This window comes from Protopterus annectens, chromosome 8.part0, assembly GCF_019279795.1.
Source record: "Protopterus annectens isolate FY-2018-M chromosome 8.part0, PAN1.0, whole genome shotgun sequence".
NCBI lineage: Eukaryota > Metazoa > Chordata > Ceratodontiformes > Protopteridae > Protopterus > Protopterus annectens.
Window position 1 is genome coordinate 804502617 of NC_056741.1, and position 21980 is coordinate 804524596.

Here is a 21980-nt window from a genome sequence, read left to right on the forward strand (position 1 = left end):
CCTCAAGAAGTGCAACCTTATTTTCCATGCAGAGATGAGATTTTGTCTGACAATGGTATCATTGTGAAAGGCCCAAAAGTATTTGTTCCAAAGTCCTTACTATCTACTACATTACTATCTTGTATAGTGGTCACCCAGGTACCGACTCTACCAAAAGAAAGGTGAAAGGACTAGTATTTTGGCCTTCTATGTTACAAGACATTGAGAGAGCACTTTCATCTTGTTCAGTGTGTAATAGTACAAAACCACATTAACAAAAGAAACCACTTCAGTTAAACTAGATTCCGGAACTACCTTGGTCGAGAATAGCCACCGACATGTTCAAGTGTAATGGACAACATTATTTGTTGTTAGTAGATTCTTACTCCAATTGGTTTGAAATTGACCTACTTCCTAATCTAACATTCAGTACTGTCAGTACTAACATAAAGCGTCATTTTGCAGTCCATGGTAGTCTCCACAAAGTTATTTCTGACAATGGCACACAGTTTACAAGCCAACAGTTCAAAAGATTTGCTGAAGAATGGGACTTTACTTATCTCACAAGTAATCCTGAGTACCTGCAGTCAAATGGTTTGGCAGAACATGCAGTTTGAAGTGCAAAACAGTTACTAGAGAAGTCAAAATGAGATAATGGTGATGTTTTCCTGAATCTCTTTAATCCAAGTGTTCTTCCTGATAAACATCTTGGTTCATCTGCTCAGAGACTTCTATCAAGACAAATTAGAACCACATTACCAATCAGTAGTCAATTGTTGGTTCCATGTGTCAAGAACAACAGGTCAGTGAAAGCTAATCTGTTGAAGAAGCACCTAAATCAGAAGTCCTACTACGATAAAACCAGCAAACTGATCAATCCATTACGAAAAGGAGAAGTGGTAAGGATGCAAATGTCCAGAGGCTATGATCAGATTGAGAGCTGAGATCATACATTATGGAATCACAAGGAGCAGTTTTTAGGCAGAATCAAAATCATTTGCAACCAGTGTCTGAGCCTATACCACAGCACATAGCCTGTGAGAAAGACTCTTTATCTCAGAGTGAGTTGTCTGGTGTTCCAATTCCCAAGGAAATTCCAGAGGACATTCCAATTCCTGTGACAAATCCAGAAGTTCCTGATACAAGTTGTGTACTGTAGACTGTTCCTGTTGCTAAATTTGGTCCAGATTGTTATGTTACGAGATATGGTCACAGCTCTAAACCCTGTAACCGATCCAAAGCAACTTGGATATGAACATTGTGTTTTGTTTCTAATGTCTATAGTAATGCTTGTCTAACTCTGATATTGTTTTTACAAAGGGTAATCTTTTTAAAAGGGAGGATGTATATCAATGTGTGTGTATGTACCTTTAAGAAGCTATCCAAGGGCTTGCACAAGTGTATAAATACTGAGTGCGTGCGAGCCTGATGGCCATTTTGTAGTAAGCCATTGAGATGTAAGCATGTATGTATGTAAGGTCTGTCTTGTTAACCAGTTTGATTGTATTTTAAGATGCTGCTGTCCATCCTGATGTGTTTCTATGTACTAAAGTATCTAAACGAAATACCCCACCTGCTTGTCATCTATGTTAGACAGAGAGAGAGAGAGAGGAGTGACACTAAGTATGGCATGGATTGACTACAAAAAAGCATTTGACATTATCCCATATTCATGAGTAAAAGAGTGCTTAAAAATGTATAAGATACACCCTACACTGATCAATTACATTACAGCAACCATGAAACAATGGGGAACCACTTTGCAGTTAAGCCATGATAAAGGACAAATTATTACTCTAGGGATAAAAATCCAAAGGGAGATATTCCAGGGTGACTCTCTGTCACCATTGCTATTTTGCATTGCCCTTAACCCATTAAACTGTCTGCCTAACAGATTAGGTCATGGGTATAATTTGGCTCCCAGAAAGCAACAAAGTGTAAAGACTTCTCATCTTCTCTTTGTTGATGATTTAATACTGTACTGAAAGCGCAACTGCAAGTAGTCAAAACTTTTTCAGATAATATAAGAATGTCATTTGGTCTTGATAAATGTGCAAAAGCAACCTTTAAAGCAAGAAAACTGCAGCACCAGGAAAACATCAGTTTGGGACAAGAATGTGATATAAAAGAACTTGAGCAAGAGGGAGTGTATAATATTTAGGAATTGAAGGATCAACAATAAAACATGAACAAATGCAAATAAAGCTTAGTAAGGAATATTATAGAAAACTTAAATTAATCCTGAAAACAGCACTGACATCTAGGAACAAAATTCATGCTATAAAACAATTTGCTCTTCCTGTCCTAACTTACAGTTTTGGAGTGATTGACTGGCCCCAAAGGGTGTTGGATGGGTTGCACAGGAAAACAAGAAGGATACTTCATGCTTATCAAATGATTAATAAAAATCAGTGTATACCAAGACTATATATTCCCCATTCTGAAAGAGGTATGGGCCTCCTCGAAATTAATTATGTATAGATCTGCAATTGTAGGACTGCATACATATCTGCTGACCTCACAAGACCCAAAAGTAGTAAATGTTTTAAAACATGAGGAAAATAAGTCTAACTGACTTTCCTGCTTAGTTTAGTAGAAGCATATTGGTGTCAAGCTGGATTGGAAATCAAACCAGAAGTAGATAAAAATCAGGCAGCAACTGAATGTGCCAAAGAACAAAATAAAGAATATATAATGTGAAGGATCAGATGAGAAGGTAAGAAATGTGGAAATGCATAAATATTGCTGCAAGTATAGATAACTCTTGGAATAACATTGTGTTGATCAGGATCAAATCCAGGAATGGTTAAGGAGAGATGAATTTAAACCAAAAGACAAAAGGTTAATATTGGTGGCCCAAGTTAGTAGACTATGTACACGCTGGTTTTAAAAGTCCATTGAACAAGTGGGAGAAACAGACAAATGTAGGTTTTATAAAACAGAACTGGAAACAGTTGCACACCTCTTTGCTGGTTGTGACATACTAATGGCAGAAGGACTGTGTACTGAAAGGTATAATAATGTGGCAAGACTGTTGCATTGGGGATTGTGCAAACATTATAATACTGAAGTAGCTGAAAAACAGTGGAAACATGAGCCACAAAGCATTATATAAAATGATGAAGTTTATATCACATGGGATCACCCACTACCAACGTAGTCCATGAAAAGAAGACAAAATAGCATTGATCATTAAAATTCCTGCACTCAGTGACTACAGTGCTTATGTACAGAGAGACACAAATTCATAAAATACCAGGATTTGCAGGCAGAAACAAGGCCAGTGTGGAAGAAGGATACCCAGAGAGTTCCAATAGTAGTAGAAGCAATGGGTCTTATAAAAAGAATTCACATTCCTACCTAGAAATGTTACCAATACATGTAAATTCGTATGAATTGCAGAAGGAGTCATTACTGAGCACATTGCGGGTGCTGTGATGAGTACTTCTGGATAACTTGAAAGATTGAAACAATACTAATTTCATGAACTTTAATCATACTTTGACTTAGGAATGGGGTCCATTCCCATCATGTTATTAGAAACCCAAAAGATTTGGAGAAATTAAAAAAGAAAGTATTCCCACATTGGACAGTATGTGCTCCTAGAAAATGTGTACAAAATGCAAAAAACAGAATAATTTTATTATACTATACAGAGGAAAAGGTACAATTGATAAGAAACAATGCAAAGAAAATTCAGTGACGATACAGAACAGTGTAACATATTTGGAAAATATGACATAGAACAGTGGCAGAAAGACAGAGAATGAAGATAGTGCTTCAGAAAGCATTATGAGTAAAATAATCCATTAAAGTATGTTGCATCCTAGCAAAGAGACCTAGATTTGTAAACATGCATGTAAATCCAACAGATGCAGGTGAAGAAATAAAGGAAAAGATGAGATATCAGAAGAGAGTGTAAATATGACAGAAGGATTTCTGACACAAAATGGAAAGACTGTTAATGAAGCTGAACCAAAAATAGAACTGCTTGTCATGTTGAGTCAACGTAGAGTCAGTTATGTCTGCTCAATTGCTTAAGGGAGAATGCTCAAGAGAACCATGGACTTATTGGTACATTCATTTTATGCCACAATGTATAGCAAAAATACCTGTTAGTTTACTATTCCATATTCCCAGTGATAGAGTTAATACTTTTAATACTTTTCATGTCTTTACATGCAGAAATTCCAACTATTGACCAAACACACACTTGGCATAGGACATTAAGGGCTGATAATAGTTCACTTTTAAAGAGACATCAATTTAACAATTTTGTGAATGCAAAGAATTACAGACAGAATGTGATTTAGTTCCCACTGATTAGTGGAATGAACAACATTGTAAAGCTGTTATGAATTGCCCAGTCCAAACAGAACTCATTAGGAATAACAGTTAAACAATACATTTTAAGCACATGGGAACATACATTCACCATATTGTAAGAGCTTTATTAACCAATTGGATGTCTGTGAAGACGTTCTGAAGCAAAATACCTTGCTTAACCAAGTCCAACCAAGAAGAAGAAACAGAATAAGAGAAAATATGTTGAAGCAAGAAGAAAGGCTAAGAGATGCTCTTTCATAAAGGACAGACTGTATTAGTGAGAAGTGGGAAACAGCACAATCATGGAGTTTTAGTCAATCAGAGTCCTATTAGAAAAGTGAGACAAAAGAACTAATGTTTAGTATAACAAGTTGAAAGTACACTGTGAACAGGTACTTGTTGTTTTCTGACGTCCTGGTATAATGCTGTTGGTGGTGGAATAAATAATTGTGGCTGTGATTGTAATCTTGATTCTCTATTAGTAAGTGACTCTTCCAATGAAAGATTATGTAGTGGGCAATCCTTTATACCCAGATGGTCCAAGAAAGCTACAAATAACCATTTCTGCATGAACGACTGCATCTGTTCATTTGTGAACAAATATAAACATTCTATTTTTTAGATGCCTTTTGTGGGTCACTTTTGCATAAAAAACTGTCATTTGCAAACATGTTTTCTTTTAACAAATTCATTTGCCTTTGCAGTTTTGATAGATTCGAATGGTTGTAATCTTCTGGGGACATTGGCTTAACAAACATAATTTTGTTACAGTGTGTACCACCATTTTTATCATTTATCTGGCCCATAAGCCCAGGTTTGGAAAATTTGTTGTCCATAGACAACAAGTTTCAAATAAAATGTTGTCTTTTATCAAACAGAAAGTAGTACAAAGGAGCAATGAACTCAAAGTACTGTATTCCCCTTCAACAGCTGGCTCACAGACAAGACCCAGGAAGTCACAATAGGTGAGACCTTCTCCACTAAGAGTCCAGTCACTAGTGGTGTTCCTCTGGGCTCCATGCTGGGAATGCTCCTATTTACCACTTACTTCTTGGAGGTAAAGGGTAATGTCAAGTTTTTTTGGCTGACCAACTTCACAGAAGACTGCAAATTGGGAGTTATAATAGATTCCCCCATGACACAAACATCCAACGAAAGGATGTAACACAGACAACTGACTAGTGTCAAAGTCACAGATTAAAATTCATTGTCAAGATATGCATTATAGTGCCATTTTGGAAAACAGCCACCCATTCTAATTACTCCATTGATAAGAAACCATTCACCTTGTAGTCAGGGGTCAGGAGACATATGTAGACAGTAATCTGGCCTTTGACCAACATGTGGCCAAGAATGTAAGAAAATCATTCTATGTCATCTAACTTATAAGTAAGGGCAAGGCATCCAGATCCAAGGAAGTCATAGTACCACTTTATTTGACCCTTATCAGACCCATCATTGAGTATAATGCCCCCTTTGGCAAGTACCTGAGTAGACATATGCAGCATTTGGAACACCCACAAAGGATCCTTATCAGGAGAATTCAGGGTATAAACACATTGTCCTATATGGAAAGCCCTATCTATATACTCAGTCTCATACATGTTACTGAGATCTATGCCTAGCATACAAGGCATCCTCAGATCCAGCTCTGATGGACCTTTTGCACATCTGCAAAATGAACAGCATTAGAACCACTAGAGCCAAGGATTTAAAATTTTCATGCAACATAAATTGGACATATTGGCAAGACATATATGTGTCTCAGAGTATTCCCATGTTCTGGATCGGGCTCCCCATCCATGGGAAGCAGAGCCCATCCCTAACTCTATTTAAGGGTAACCTTGACCAATGGATGGGAAATTGGAAATCCACCTCAGGTCTGGCCCTCATGTCTCTGATAGACAGAGGCAGACAATAACTATGCCCAAATAAATACACCCTCCCCCATACAACCTTTAGAAACTTCCTAGCTAACATACCCCCTCTTAATAAATGCCCATGATACATAGAGATACAATTGGGATGGGTTGTGCGGATAGGGTTATAAAGTTCCTGGTGATTGTTAGCCTAATATATACTTATGATTTTGTGAACCTATAACAGCAATAAGGCAAATAAAACCATAAGGTTTTGATTTGTTTCACCTTTTTAGCATATCTTAATTAAAGACATACTATTTGTAGTACATATAGCAGGGCCCTTAATAGGCACATTTTGTTTCTCAACAGAAAATACCTGTTCAGTGTTTTTAGTTTCTTTTCTAATAATTGCTAAGGCTTCCAGGTGTTTCCCTAGTTACATCCTATTGACACCTCTAGGCAACTATATTCCCTATTCACATTTACATTAATTAGTTTAAAACCATACCACACACGTTCTTGAAATATTTCACCTTTAAAGCTTATATGATGGGCAATACACCTGCATTAATACTTGCCCTCTGTCTAGTGCAGGCAAACATATATTAATTGTTCATATTATATTTATTTATATTGTCATAAATTTCATGTTTTTCTAGCTATCTCATCAATAAAGTGACATAGATGGAAGAAAACTCTCAGATTGATGAACAAAGTATTACTTACAGTATGTGTATAAGTTGAGTGGCTGCTGAGATATTGTATGTTGTTTACAAAATTAAAAAAATTAACATTTACTATGTTTACTGTGACTTATAAAATCCAGCTTAAGACCTAGAACCTAAAGAGTACCACAACTGTAAAAAATCAGTTTGTGCTAAATACATTACCACTTACACTTCTTTAGTAATTTCTGTGGTTCCAGATATCTGAACATTTGCTTGAAATGTGAGGATACAGCTTGAGTTTATCAAAAAGCTCCAACTATTGGATGTTACAGGTAGTCCCACTCCTTTTCTCTCGTGATTATCTCACTCCTGAGCTCTGTTTCCTCTGTAGGTCTTTAAAGCACTTGCCCAAGTCTCCTTTTATGAGCTTTCCATCTCTGATTCACTTTCTTTTTTATCCAGTTGGCAAATCCTTTCATGCTTGTTGGATTTCCATGTTTTCCTCTATATTCTACCTCTCCCTCTTTCTCTAGTGAGACTCTTTGGATCTGCCTTCTCCAATGAGTAGTTTCTCTTTTAAAGAGGAAGGCGCATTTCTTCCTCTCACATTGTTCTATTATAAAACACCCCCTTGAACTGAATACATCTTGGTGGACTTTCAGCATCTCTTAGTATCACCGGTCACACATTTAGGGGGTACTATATCACACAGTGTATGGGTAGTGTTCTGCATATAAAAGGCATATTAAAACCATTTAAATTGAAGACTTTACCAATATTATTCTTATCACACCTGGACTGCCAGTGTGCATTAATATCAGTTAGTTTAGCCCTTTTGGAAATGCCATGGGACTGAACGCAATAAGCTGCATACTGTAGCTGTTACAATGTTAAAATTAATGAGTTTCAGAAGTCTATGGTAGGAATGGAACCTGACTTCCTCCATAAAGAAAGGAGTAAATCAGTGTAATAATGCATTGTCTGATGTGCCTCATTGCTACCCCACTTCGCCAAAGAGATTTGACCTAAACAAATACTTTAAAATGAAGAAATAACTTAGAAAGCCATGCTGCACCCTTCATTTATGACTGAGACCTTCAAAAGATGATATTGAACGGCCTAACACCAATCTGTGGTTACAGCAAAATGGATTACTCATAATGCCTCCTGAAGTTAATTCTCCCCGTAGTCAACTACTGACCTGGGTGGCTCATGATTCAAACCAAAGCTAGCATGAGACAGATACTGGTTAAGGATGGATCAAGAGAAAAATCTAGAAAGTAAATGTTTATGAATTATACATGAACCAGATTATGCAAATGCTTCTAATGACCTTTAAGTGATTCTGCTGTTCCCTATTGGAACCCAAAGAGAAGTTCAAAACAAACTCTTCTTAAAAGATCTGTTAGTTGATTCCAGCATGGTTTTGCAAAGAGACACACTTGCAAAATGTTATAAAAGTGTTTTTGTTTGTATCTATTAAGTTGGACTTTACAATACCGAAGCTGCCCTTTCCTGTATTTTGTATATGCCTATGAAGACATACAATCTGTCCATATAAATATCACAGTGAATGCACTATCGACTGCCATCATAGCTTCTATCTCTGTTTCTGGGTCTGTTCTGAAAACTGAATTTAGTGAGCAAAAATCTGTAACACCTCCAGGTCTACCGCTTCTCTTCCATAAAGGAAAGAGATGATAATCCATTTGTCTGACACATTTTATCCTGTTCACATAATACCATGGTTCTGTATATATCCATGTAATGCAAATTTGCTCCCCTTTATTTTTTATTTTCTGAAATGGGATATAATGCTGGAAGATGAACTAAATGAGTCAAGATAAAGTTAGAGACTACTACAAGCACAAATGTATTTGTTTTTTAAGACATTCTTTCTTCGTGGAAAATTGTATATGTTTCTTTATACCTCGAGACCTGTAGTTCAGATATCCTTCTAATGGAAGTAATAAAAGCTAGAAATTATATATTTTAAGGTAAAAAAAATCACCTAAAATGACTGGCTGAAAAAGTATTAGACTTAGGTTCTGTAAGAACAAATAATAAATCTTTACTAGAGCAACAACATGTCTAAGAATTCCTAAATGTAAGATACTTTTGAGAAATTCCTTGATCTTCGTATTAGTAGTAGAGAAGGTTCCATACAGAGGCAAACAAATGGAAATAGCTGAAAGATATGGTTTAACATACGAGTAAACCAGGTCTGTACTAAAACAGAGACCAAATACCATACTACTGTGAAACTAAAGCACTCTGTTTCATTTACATTTATTCAATTTCATAAAATTTGGCTTGAGCTTCTTTCAAAATGTATTAAATTTTCACTGGAGAATAAATGATTTTGGGAGATCAGTTTGGGATCCTCCTTGCTTTTAGAATGAGATCTCCAAAAATGGGATGAAGCACTTTCTCCCCATGCTGGAAGAGAAGCTTCTTGCTGAAAAGCAGTCTCAAGGGCACTACACCTGACAAGGGAGTTAAACTGAATCATGATAACCTTAACTAGAACAGAGGAATAAGAAATAGATTTCTTTGTCTCTTTTTTACCTTCACATTTTGGCATCAGAGATGTTAGAGAGAATGTATACAATAGGCCCTGCTACATGGAATTGATAAGGCATTGGTTTCTATAGCTAGAAGGCAAATCAACCTGGTGCAAAGCTCTGGGAGCTCTTTAGATGTGATGCAAACAGGTCTGTCAGTGGACATCCCCGGTTTTGTGCTCCATACAAAAATATATTTATGTCCAACTTCTGTTGTTAGAAACTGATATTTTCCTGTGTACTACACTTGCCACTTTGTCCTTGCCTGTTTAAGAAATTAATTTATTGCAAAAATATGTTTTTTTCTTGATTGCCTTCTCCAAAATTATCATTGATAGCCTCCACAGTTGCTAGGCCTTTGTATCCCTTGACTATTTTTGTATTCATACCTCTCAACTGTCAAGAATTTTGCAGAATACTTAGATTTTTACCTCATATTTTTGGTCTGCTTGTCATAAAATTTGTTAGCTGGGGCAAATCATTAAAGACTGAAGTCACTAAATAATGACAGACATTTGAGTTTCAGACTTCATATCCTTTAGGAAAGGCATGCCAATGCATATACTGTTATACTAGCAACTTTCTAAGCTTATAAGAACAATATTTAAAATCTGTCCCTATTTTTGGCCCTTTGTCCCCCATTATTTTTTTTGTATTTGTCCGGATATCTTGCACTAAGATGTTAAGAGGTACAGTGGCTATAAAACGTTTACACACCCCTGTTAAAATACCTGGCACATAGCATGGCACATCTTTACTTGGCAATATTTGCCCATTCATATTGCAAGGGCATTTCAGAATCAGAAGGATAGCTTGCATCTCTTTAGCATTTATATGTTTCTTTCTTTGAGGCATACTTAAATTTTACTTTACTTTTAGATCTTAAAGGTGAGGTCTCTTATCATAATCGGAGTTACTTGGAGTTAATTTTCTCACGGATAATGTTTTCATGATATAGTGAGTATGCCACTGAGAAGATGAGTTTTCATTTAAGGTTTTACCAAGATGGCAATGATTTTTTTTTCAAAATGTGGATGAGCACTCTTTTTTCATAAGTAAGGGTGACAAGTACTTATTAAGAAAGGGCTGTTTTGCCAGTTTTCCAACATGCCTGCAGACTGATCAAAAAGTGTTAGGGAAATGCAACTGGCTGATCCTGATCACTCTTTAATGCGTACTGGCTTCTGAAAGGTGCTATTGCATTTGTGGTAAAACCTGAGAACTGTAGCGTTCCATGCATGGTCTAAGCTGTAGCAAATACTTGCTATATTTGTAGAAAGCGGTTTGTTTCACTTAAAGAGAGAAAAGATGTTTCTTTTTCTTTATTACAAGCCAATCACTACAGTGCTCCATGCTGGATATAAACTGTAATAATTACTTGCTGCATTTGTAGAAAGCAATTAGCTACATTTTAAAACTTTTCCTTTTTTTTTTTTTTTTTGTTAAGGTAAATCCTGAGCGCTGATTTTTTAAAATAAAATAATGAGAAGAAGTATGGTCAGGGGATGGGGGCAGAAATAAAACTTCATTGGCTGAGGTAGGAGGGAGAGTGTGTGTGTTGTGCATCTGGCCACCTGGTTGGTGTGCCAGTATACGGACTGGCCATTTTTTTGTGTTCTTTATTTAAACAGATGGAGATCAGGTGGGGGGCTTGGGCATGGATTGTATATTGTCTGCAGAAGTCCTTTTCTTTTTCTTTCCATTTTGCACTTGAAGAGCTGAGAAGGTAGGATGCTAGTTTGTGGTACTGGCACAGAGTGCTGGAAGAGCCAGCTACACTTTTGAGAAGATAATCAACTAGACAATGTGAAGAGGAATATTGACTGGGAAGAATCATGCAGCTGTTCAACCAAAAGCAGTTCAAGTTTTGGTACAAGGGATGGCTTCCAGCAATTTAAAGGATAAAGTAAGTCAAATGTGCTCAGAGTTAATTAAACCAAATGAAACACCAACTCAAGCAAGAAAAGGATGAAAAATGGATGAAGCTTTAAACAGCTATTTAGATCAACTGATAAAACTGCAAACAATTAGAGGTCAAAATGAAGAAAAGGCTGTCTGAGTATGAGAATGCTCAAGAACTGTTTCAAAAAATTTTACAGTTAGAGGACTGAACACACAAAGAAAACCTGAGATTTTCTGCTGTGCCAAAGAAACAGACTGTATTAATTTTATGAAAGCACAGATATGTAACTGGACCTGGATTCCACAGCAGGATTTGTTAACTGAAAGGATACATCATGTGTATGCACCAAACCTGGTCATGAAAAGGCAGCAAAAACATTGCACTAGTAAAGATGCAATCATACCAGCAGAAAGATTTGATCCTGTAAAAACTGGAGACGGTAGGGTGTTTGTGGAAAATAATTATTCACTGTGCACCAAGCAGAAGAGAAGCAAATTTATCTATAAATTAGTGAATGTCAAGAGGCAGGTGTGAGATTTAAGCTGCTGTATCCAGTTGTCTATTTTTTTCCTGGAGGGTCAAAGTCATTTTTTTTAATGTAGAACAGGCTAAAGGGGAAATTCAAAAGTTTGTCTAACAAGGGGTGAGCCATCAAACAGAAGGGGACTCTGCTTCTCATTCTTCTGATGGTAAGGCTCATACAGAGACTTTGCCAGTGAAACCTTGTCCAGTGTTCCAAAGGAAAAAGCTTGAGAGACAGAAAAATCACAGGAGTTGACTAGAAGAAGCAACCCCAAAGTCTGGGGTTGGCAGATGGAGATGAACAAGAAGATAAGCAACACTTAAATTAGTGAATAAATGTGAGACTAGATGTATCAATTACATTTGTGAAATATGGCTTTACAAGAAAACGTAGTTGAGAAAGATTGGATTTTTCTTGATTTTGTTAAAGTTGTTGAAGCAATGTCAGGCACATGCCCCATTTTATGTCATTAATGTGTGGAAGGACACAAAAAGGAAAAAAGGGAGGAAGAAAAAGGGAAAAAGTAACTGTAAGTAAATCAGTTTTTGTTCTTGACAGTATTTGTATAAAACATTTACGACATAACTTGTATATTATAAAGTAAAGTAATTTTCAGTGATTGCTTTATGTGCTAAATATTCTAGGGTAAACAGGTGTTTTGTTTTCTCTCTCTGTTGTAGTTTTATGAAATGTAGACATTATAATGTAACAAGAAAAGAAAGGTTGGACAAAAGAATGTTTAAGTCAATAGGTTATAACCCTGGGCTGTTGGGTCAGAAGGAAATACAAGTGCACTGATTATAATAGTCATAGAACTGAAATATTTTCTTTTACTTATGCATAAGTGAATGCCTAGATTAATGACCTTGGCTTAATTTAATGTCATTTTTTTTGAAAATGCAAGTGGATTTAATAAATAGTTGTTTCTTCAAGCAAATAAATGTTCAGTGCTAGTTGAGACATCTGGAGTTGAGGGCAGCTTTACATTTTGTACTTATATTTCCATGGAAACAAGCTGACTAAAGGTGTAGCCAAAAAAATGAGAGGCCTGGGCATTGTTTACTGAGAGAAATGTAAAATTAAAGGGAACAAGGGCAAGCAGTACAGTAAGAAATAAAGTTTGAAATTATTGGAAGTGAATAAAAGATATCAGGTTTTCTGATAACTAAATACTTTAATGCATTTACTAGAACAGAGCACAATTTAGTTTTATTTAAAAATAACCAATTCACTTTTTCTTAAGGCTAAAAGTTAATGTTTTCTGAAACCACACAAGTTGTTTTTCACATCTGGGAGGGGAATAAAGATAAGACTAGAACAGACAGCAATTATAGTGTAAGTAGGAGCTTAGGCTGTAACATGCATGTTAGTATGGATAACATTAATTTCAGGTTAATTAATGCCAGTGCTTGCAGCTGTCAATTTGGGGCAATGGGTGCAATCCACTCACCTAGCCCTAAACACTAACAAAACAAAACTAATGATTTTTCACTCCCACCAAAAACTCCCAATTCAACAACAGAGACCTTTTTTTCCATTAAAAGCCATAATAACACCCCTCTAGAAATCGTTCCCAGTACCAAGCTACTTGGCATTACCATTGATGAAAACCTAAATTTCAACTCCCACATCTTCTCCACAATCAAGAAAACCCACCAGAAAATCGGTCTCCTCTACAGACACAACGGCTACCTCACCCCCTCCTCCCAACAAACCCTCACATGATGGCATCTACCTTCCTTCTCCCCTCTCTCTTGTATGGTGCTCCCCTATTTTCCAACCTACAACTTGGCCTTCATTCCAAACTCGAAGCCTGTTACAGCAAAATCTGCAAATTCACAACCAATTCTAACAACTCATCCCATCACTGCCACTCTCTACACACCATCAACTGGCTAAAACCCTCCCAACCACTTAATATACCTACAACTTAAAACAGCCCACAAACTCATCTTCAGACCAACAGAATGCCCTTCACTTGCCAAATTTCTAATACCCTGCACACCCAGCCACTCCCTGAGATCCGAAAGCCAAACCTCCTACCAGTGCACAAACCCTCACATCCACCTGACCAACTACTACTATCTTACACCATAGCCAAACTGTGGAACTCTCTACCCCCACTACGCAACTTACAAACCACAGCAACTTCAAATCCATGTTTCTCTCCCATTTGTCTTTCAAATGGGAATGCCCTTCACATGCTCCCACCTAAAACATCTCACCACTAACTCCTCACCTATATCAACTTTTCTTTGTCAAAACTAATGAAATGTCATAGGTTTTGTCTGTACATCCTTCTTAAAAATATTATACATGCAAGCCTCTGGGCTTATCGTACATACATTCTCAAAATGACATTGTCTCAAATGTAATGTAACATATATTGTATTGTAAAACTGTGATTTCTGTACATTTTGTACTATGTAACATATATTGTTTATTGTAAAGTTGTGACTTTCTGTATTTTTATACTATGTACTGGAGCTTTTCTCCTCAGGTCTCCACTGAAAAAGGGCCACAAGCCCAGCTGGACTAACCCGGTTAACAAACATCAATAAATAAATAAATAAATAAATATATAATAGGTGGGAATAATAACTTCTTATCATAATGGCTGCACTAATCATATTATTTTAGAACATGAATGGCCTCACAGGTATAGACAAAAAGGTAAGAGTATTGATTTATATTAAGAAATGCAGAGTGCAAATAGCAATACTACAGTAGACACATTTGGAAAGAGGTAGACATTTGAGTTTGATAAAGAAAGGATTTCAGGATGGATATTCAGCAGAAAATCAGGGTAAAAAAAAAGGGGAGTAATAATACTAATTGCTAGAAGAGCTCCAATAGTGATACAGGAAAAAATATAGGAATGGCAGATTTGTGGTAGTAAATGGCTTTTTACAAGGGAGGGCTATTACTCTGGTATGTATTTATATTTCACCTAAAACTGCTATTATGGAATTTAAGAAAATTCTTCTAGAAATAATCAGATTTCTGCAGGGAATATTACTTATAGGCAGGGATCAAAATTTGATTTGTATCTAGGGGGCCTAAAAGGAAAATATAACAAAAAAGGACAGATGTCTGAAGACATTTATGAAAATATTTGGCATGAAATACATGAATTCAGTAGTAAGAACTCAGGAAAAAATAACATATTATTCCCCAAGGGACAATAAATGGGCTAGACTAGACAGAAATTGTATTTCATATGAGTGTGTGCATTTAATTGAAAGCTTTGATGCACATCAAATGACTATTTCAAATCTTGTGACAATAATGACCAAGATAAAAATGCAGGGTGATGAAGTACAAGTGAGACATTGGCAATTCCCCACCTACCTGTTAAAAGAGTAGAATTTAAGGAATAGGTGGTGGAAATTATAAGCTAGTTATTAGGGAAGATAGAAATTTCTTCAGAATTTATAGAAAGTGAGTGGGACAAAATGAAAGTTGATTTTAAAAATAGGATAGAAATAAAATAAAAAGAGATATGGTTCAGAAGTAATAAGAATTATTTAGATGTGCTGACAAAGGTTGAAGTATTACAGAATAAGGGAGATCTCACAGAAGAAAGAGAGTTGCAAATGCAAAGTGCTACTGAGATAATAAGGGAGTATCTGGATAATATCCATGAGTTTACAAAGATTGCTGTTAAGCAACTGTTTTGATAACTTCAGAGCACAAAAACGTTTAGCACAATGACTTAGGCAACAGAAAATAGAAAGGGCTGTTATTAAACGTAGAGAGCTTATTACAAGAAAAGTAACCACAAATCCTGTAGACATATTAGAGATGTTTCAGAAATGTTATGAAAAATTGTATAAAGCAGTGGAATGTGGAAATCAAGAAAAAGCATAAATGAAAATATTTATGGAAGGTGTAGGTATGCCAAGGTTAGAGGCAGATAAGGCTCAACAATTAACAGTTAAGATAGGAGGAGATGAGATAAAAACTGTGATGCATAATCAATCTGCAGGAAAGTCTCCAGGAATAGTTGGCATTCCTGTGGAAGTTTAGAAGCTAGAAGGGAAGAAAGTGATAAAGATCTGGAAAGTTTTATTTAACAGTATTCTAAAAGGAGGGGAAGCACCAACATCCTGGGAAAAGCTCTGGTGCCTGTAATGCACAAAGACAGTAAAGATCCATCAGACCCAGTTTCATATAGGTCCATTTCAATTTTAAATCATGATTATAAAGTGTTTATGTCTATAATAGCTAAAATAATGGCACCGGTTTTGCCAAAATTGATAGATATGGATCAATGTGGTTTTGTGAAGGACAGGCAAATATCTGACAACATTAACAGTGCAATGATGATCCACAGGAAAACAGAATATAAGAAAATATGGCTGTTGGTGGGTCTTGATGCAGGAAAAGCATTCAACAAAGTAAACTGGAATTTTATGAGTAGGGCAATAGAAGCATTTTCATTTCCTGATTCAATAATAAGGTTTATTAGGAGGACGTATGAAGGAGCAGAGGCAAAAAATAAAGTGGGAGGGGTCCTCTCTAATAATTGGTGTCTGAACAGAGGAAGCAGGCAGGGGTGTCCTCTTTACCCTTTGTTATTTGCGTTATATTTAGAACCATTGGCACAGAAAATGAGGGACTCAGAAATTCAAGAATATAATTGGTATGGTCATCAAGAAACATTGGCTTTATTTGCAGACAATATTATTTTGTACTTGATAAAACCAGAAAGGACATCTCAGTACTGTGGAATATTCTGAGGCAGTTTCAAGTCTTTTTTCCATATAAAAGTAATGGAAGCTCTACAGCTCTCATAGTTATCTTCCTATGAGCCTATCTAAGCTCTCAACAATTGTATAGCTTCTTTCTAAGCTCTCAACAACTCCTACAGCTACCCTCACACAGCCCAACCTTGTAAATATTGTAAATAGCATTCTACTGTTGATGTGTGTATGTAAGGCGTATTTACATTTTCTTAAAAGGTTTGTATGTAAACTGTTTCCACACCTAACACATATCTGTTGTCCTCAAATGAAACTGTAAGATCCCTACCTTCAAGCTTAATGAATTTGTTAACTATGCAAGACACTGAATGCATTTATGTATAACTATTCTACATAATGTTATCTGTAATATTAACTATCAGTTGTATCTAAGTTGTATAGTGCATCTTGGAGCTTTTTCCCCGGGCCTCCACTGAAAATGGGTCAGTTCGGCCCAGTGGACTTCCCCGGTAATCAAACTGCAAATAAATAAAAAATAAATAAATGAAGGCAAAACAAAGGCTATGGCTGTAAACTATGTACCCGCACATGAATTGGTTCAGTAATAGCCATATTTATGGGTACATGGTAAAATGAAGTATTTAGGAGTATGAGTTAAAAAGGATTCTGTTATAGAAGCAAAGGATGTGTGGAAAGAGACTAAACAAAAGATTATACAAAAACTGAGATATTAGAAGCTCTTGTTTATGGATATGAATGGTAAGATACAGTGAAAAGCTTTTTACTCCCTTTAATGTTGCATATAAGTCATGCATTTTTTTATCAGTTTTATCAGTATATATAAGTTGTGGACAGTAATTAATAAAGAGTTGAAGGGATTTTATCTGGGAAGGAAAGAAGACAAAGGTCAAGTGGAATAAGCTGATCCTTCCAATAGAACAAGGTGGTTTAGTATTACTTGGTTTAAAGGGATATTTTAGAGCTACACAGTTAAGGCTCATATACATAAAACAAGCAGAAAGCTGTAATTCAATATGGGAAGGGAAGATGAAGCAGAGGAGAAATTCAAGAAATAAGGAGAGACTGGGATTTTGGATGCAGATCCTTAAGAAGAATAACAACAGCCATACAGAGCATTATATTCATAGTAAAGCAAAAAGTATTCTAAGAACTAAGCCAACATGAGAACGGAGTAAGGAATTTCTGCTGATAGGGATGATTGCAATTAGTGTTGCAGAGAACAGGAAAGAAGGGGCTGGAATTTATTGGAGAAAACTCACAAAGGAATCATGATATTGGGAGCAAACAACTAGAAAGGGAAAGGCAATGGAGTGGGAAGATGCCAACAAGACATTTGGACTGCAGGCCAGAGACTGTCTTCCCTAATGAGGATTGATATTAAAGTATAGGCAAAGAGAAAGGTACAGGGGAATCCTACCTGATAGACCTTTCTTTGGTAGAGTTTTTAGATGAATCTAGAACAGAAACTGCTGTTAAAAAGGGATAATTAGTAGGCTGTATAAAATATTGCATGATAACTATAGTAATCAAACAGAGGAGGTTAGAAAAGAATGGGAAGGGAGATTGGATAAGCAATTCACAGGGAACAAAGGGAGGACATACGTACGTCTCCCAAATATGCAACAACGTCTAAAAGAGTTTGGATTTTTGCTCTGGCATTTTTATATCCCAAACAGACTCCAAAGAATTTTTCCTCAGGTAGAGGGCAAATGCTAGAGACATGATGGGGAAGAAAGTGATAACTGGGAACATATATATATTTTTTGGGGGGGTTACATTCAATTGATTGTCAGTTCTCTATCGACAAAGAAAAAGGATGGTTTATTTAATCAAAAACTCGTTTGATCAACATTACATGTGATTGACATTCATACGTTAAAAGTGTGAAAGTGTGCAGAAAATGACTGCCGGTGTGGTTTTGGTGGATAGGAATTAAAATTACAATTTGGGATGGATCAGTAGTTTTACCATGATAATTCTCTCTGTTATGTTGTTTACTATGTCTAGAAGTTTCTTTTTCTTTCTGTGCACCAGCATTAATTCAGTGTGTGAGGAGCATTCTTTTTTCTCTGTGGTTGTGTGACTATGGAGTTAGTATATTTATTTGGGGGGGGGGTTGCCCCTGTAAAAAAACTTTTGGAGGTATACTTAGTGTGTATGAAATTGTCAATGGAATGAGTATCGATCAAATGTAGTGTGAATCAAATGAAGCACTGTTTTTCCTTTATAATCATTTTTGGAATGTAATGAGTTGGCACATGTTGAAAATTCACAACAGAGTACTCTGTAAGAAATATTAGGTGAGCAAATTGGTGTAACTAAGAAAATGATTTTTTGAGCTGGAATAAAGGATTTAAATTACCTCAGTATAGCAAGGCCTTGTTAAGTTTAATTCTGGTGGCTAGCAAAAATGCGATTACCAGAAAATGGAAATTAAAGTCTAAACCAACTGTACTTAAAGTAGTGGGTCTATATTAGAAGCACGAAAACCAGAAACCGCAAACGCTCACATGAGCGAAAATGCCGGTGATTGAAGTTGCTATTGTGAGGGGCTAACTCTGAGATCGCACTACAGTGAGGAACGGGCAAATATCCCACTCCTCACTGTAAAACAACCCCGCAATCACACTTTTGATTCCCGGCATTTTTGCGGTTTAGGGTTTTTGTGCTTCTAATATAGACCCAAAGTAGTGAATATTGTAACAGAGCTAAAATAAATGGAAGAGGGATCTTTAGAAAAGGGTAGGGTCAAATTACTTAGAAAAAATGGAAATCGTGGGAGAAATAATTGCAGAATAATGTTTTAGAGAAGGAGTGAGGTTTAAGGGTAGGCAGGAATTGATCAGTTTATGTAATGTTGGATTGATAATAATTGTATAAAAATATATGTGATGTATAATGTTTGCAACTGTGAACATGTTAATATGGTTTGTTTACTTTTATATAAAAGCACGTTTGCCTATGTCTTAAGTGATAATTCAGTAAAGATTGTTTAGTCAATCAGACCAGCTTGGTATCAAAGATCATGCCATAATATCCACTGATGGATACTCATACCATTGTAAAGGCAATACTCTGTAAATGGAACAAATTATTTTTCTTACAAGAGCTATTCTTTATAAAATGCATTTATTCATTTATTTGTTTTATTTTACATTTGTTGACCGGGATAGTCCGACTGGATATATGTCCATTTTCAGCAGAGGCCCAGGGAGAAAAGCTCCAAGATAATAATACACATTGAACATTTAGTAAATCCTAGTTTCAAGCAGATTACAGTCATAAGCAATACCAGCATTTAGCACATATAGTACTAACTTATTATAAAACACTTTATAAAACATAACATTATTTTCAAAGTTGTATATAAAAATAACATTACATTCAGGTTTAAGACACATTGAGCAGCAGTTATATAACTGACCCTTCCTGAAATGGTGTGGTAGAAAAAAGTTAGAAGTAGTTGAAGGTAAGGCACCTAAGTAATAGAGAGGTCACTAGTTGGGGTTAGTGCAAGGACATAACCAATGAGTTTTGAAGTATTTCTTGAGTTTGTTTTTGAATTGAGTTAGTGAGGGTTCTAGGGTCAAGTCAGCTGGGAGTCTGTCCCATGTTTTTCCAACAGAGTTGGCAAACAGAGAGTTCCCAGCTGAGTAGTTGGATTTGTATGTTTGAACTAGGAATCTAGTGGATGATCGCAGTGGCCTGGTGCTGGTGTAAGGGCTGATAATAATTTTTAGTGCAGGTGTATTTTCTGGTTAGTAAAGGACTTTATGTGCCAATATTAGCTGGCTGAACTGCAGTAGGCTAAGCAGTTCAAGCCATCCTAGGTGATTTAGGTTGTGACAGTGGTGTGTCCGGTAGGCTGTGCCAGTAGAAAATTTGGCAATGTGGTTATAGCAGGACGATAGTTTATTAAGATCTGTTTTGTTTACGTTGGAGAATAGAGGTGAGGCATAGAGAAGAGTTGATAGAAGATGGGAATTGGCAATTGCAGTTCTAGCAAGTGGGGTAAGGAACGGTTTGATTCTGTAAAGAGAGCCAAGTTTTTTATTAATGGTTTTGATAGTTTGATTGATATGCGCATCATACTTCAGGTTGTTATCAACTATGACAACCGGTAGTTTAGTTTGATAGTGCCATTGTTAGAGGTTATGTTGAAGGATGGCATGGGGGTTCTGCATGTGGGGGAGAAGAGGAGCAGCTTAGTTTTGTTGGGGTTTAGGATTAGATGTTGATTGGAAAGCTATTTTTCCACTGTATTGAAGGTATTTTGGGTTAATGTGAATAAAGTAGTTGGTGAGGTGTCAGAACAAATCAAAGTGGAGTCATTCACATATTGAATGCAGGTAGCATCTGGGATGACTGAATGAAGGTCATTGCTAAAGATGGAGAAAAGAAGGGGTCCTAGTATCAAGCCCTGGTGATGGGTAGGTGAGATGATAGCTTGTCCTGCCATAGGACTGCCTGTTGCCTGCCCTGCAGGTAGGATTGAAACTATTGGAGTGCATGGTTGTTTAAGGAGAAGACCTTCAAGGTATTTATAAGCATTTTGTGGTCAACCATGTCAAAAGCCTTGGATAGATCTAGAAAGAGTGCTGAGGATAGTTTGTTATTATTGCAGTTGTGATTAATGACGTTAGAGAAAGAGAGGAGGGCAGAAGTAGTACTGTGGTGTGGCTTAAAGCCATGCTGAAAGTTGGACAACAGCTTGTTTTGTGTGAGGTAGTGCATGAACTGTATTTGTGCACACTTCTCCATAATTTTAGCTAGAGGTGACAGAATAGCTATGGATCCAAAGTTAGACAGTTCAGTGGAACTGCCTCCTTTATGGAGAGGTATGACATGAGAGATTTTCCATATAGTGGGTACAGTAGCTTCAGATATAGTTCTGTTGATCATGATTGAGATGGGGTATGATATGGTGTCAGCGGCTTTTTGCAGATAGTCTGCTGGGAGGAGGTCGGCAGCCAGGATGTTGGGTCTTTTCTTAAGTAGGGCATGAATAAGTTGAGTAGGAACAGGTTGGAAGGTAAAGTATGTTTGGGTACTGGGTGTGGCTGCATTAGAATTAGAGCCATTGGGAGAGAGTTGGCTGGCTAGAGACTAGATAGTCCCTATGAAGAAGCTGTTGAAGTTATTAGCAATGTCTACTGGGGATTTTTGTTGGGAAGCTGAGGGGGGTGGAGTGGCGGTTTGGCCTGGGTGGAGTAGTTTGTTTATTCCTGCCCAGAACTTTTGAGGTTTGTTTTGGCATTTTTGCAGTAGGTGGTAGCAGTGGTTCTTTTTGTCTAAGGTTATAGATTTTTTGGTATCATTCCTTAGCTGTCTGCATCCTAGTTGATCAAGTGGGGCTTTTGTATTTTGGTAGGAGGCCCATGCTTTGTTTCTGAGTGAAATTTTGGTTTTGGTATCTTTAGAAAGCCAT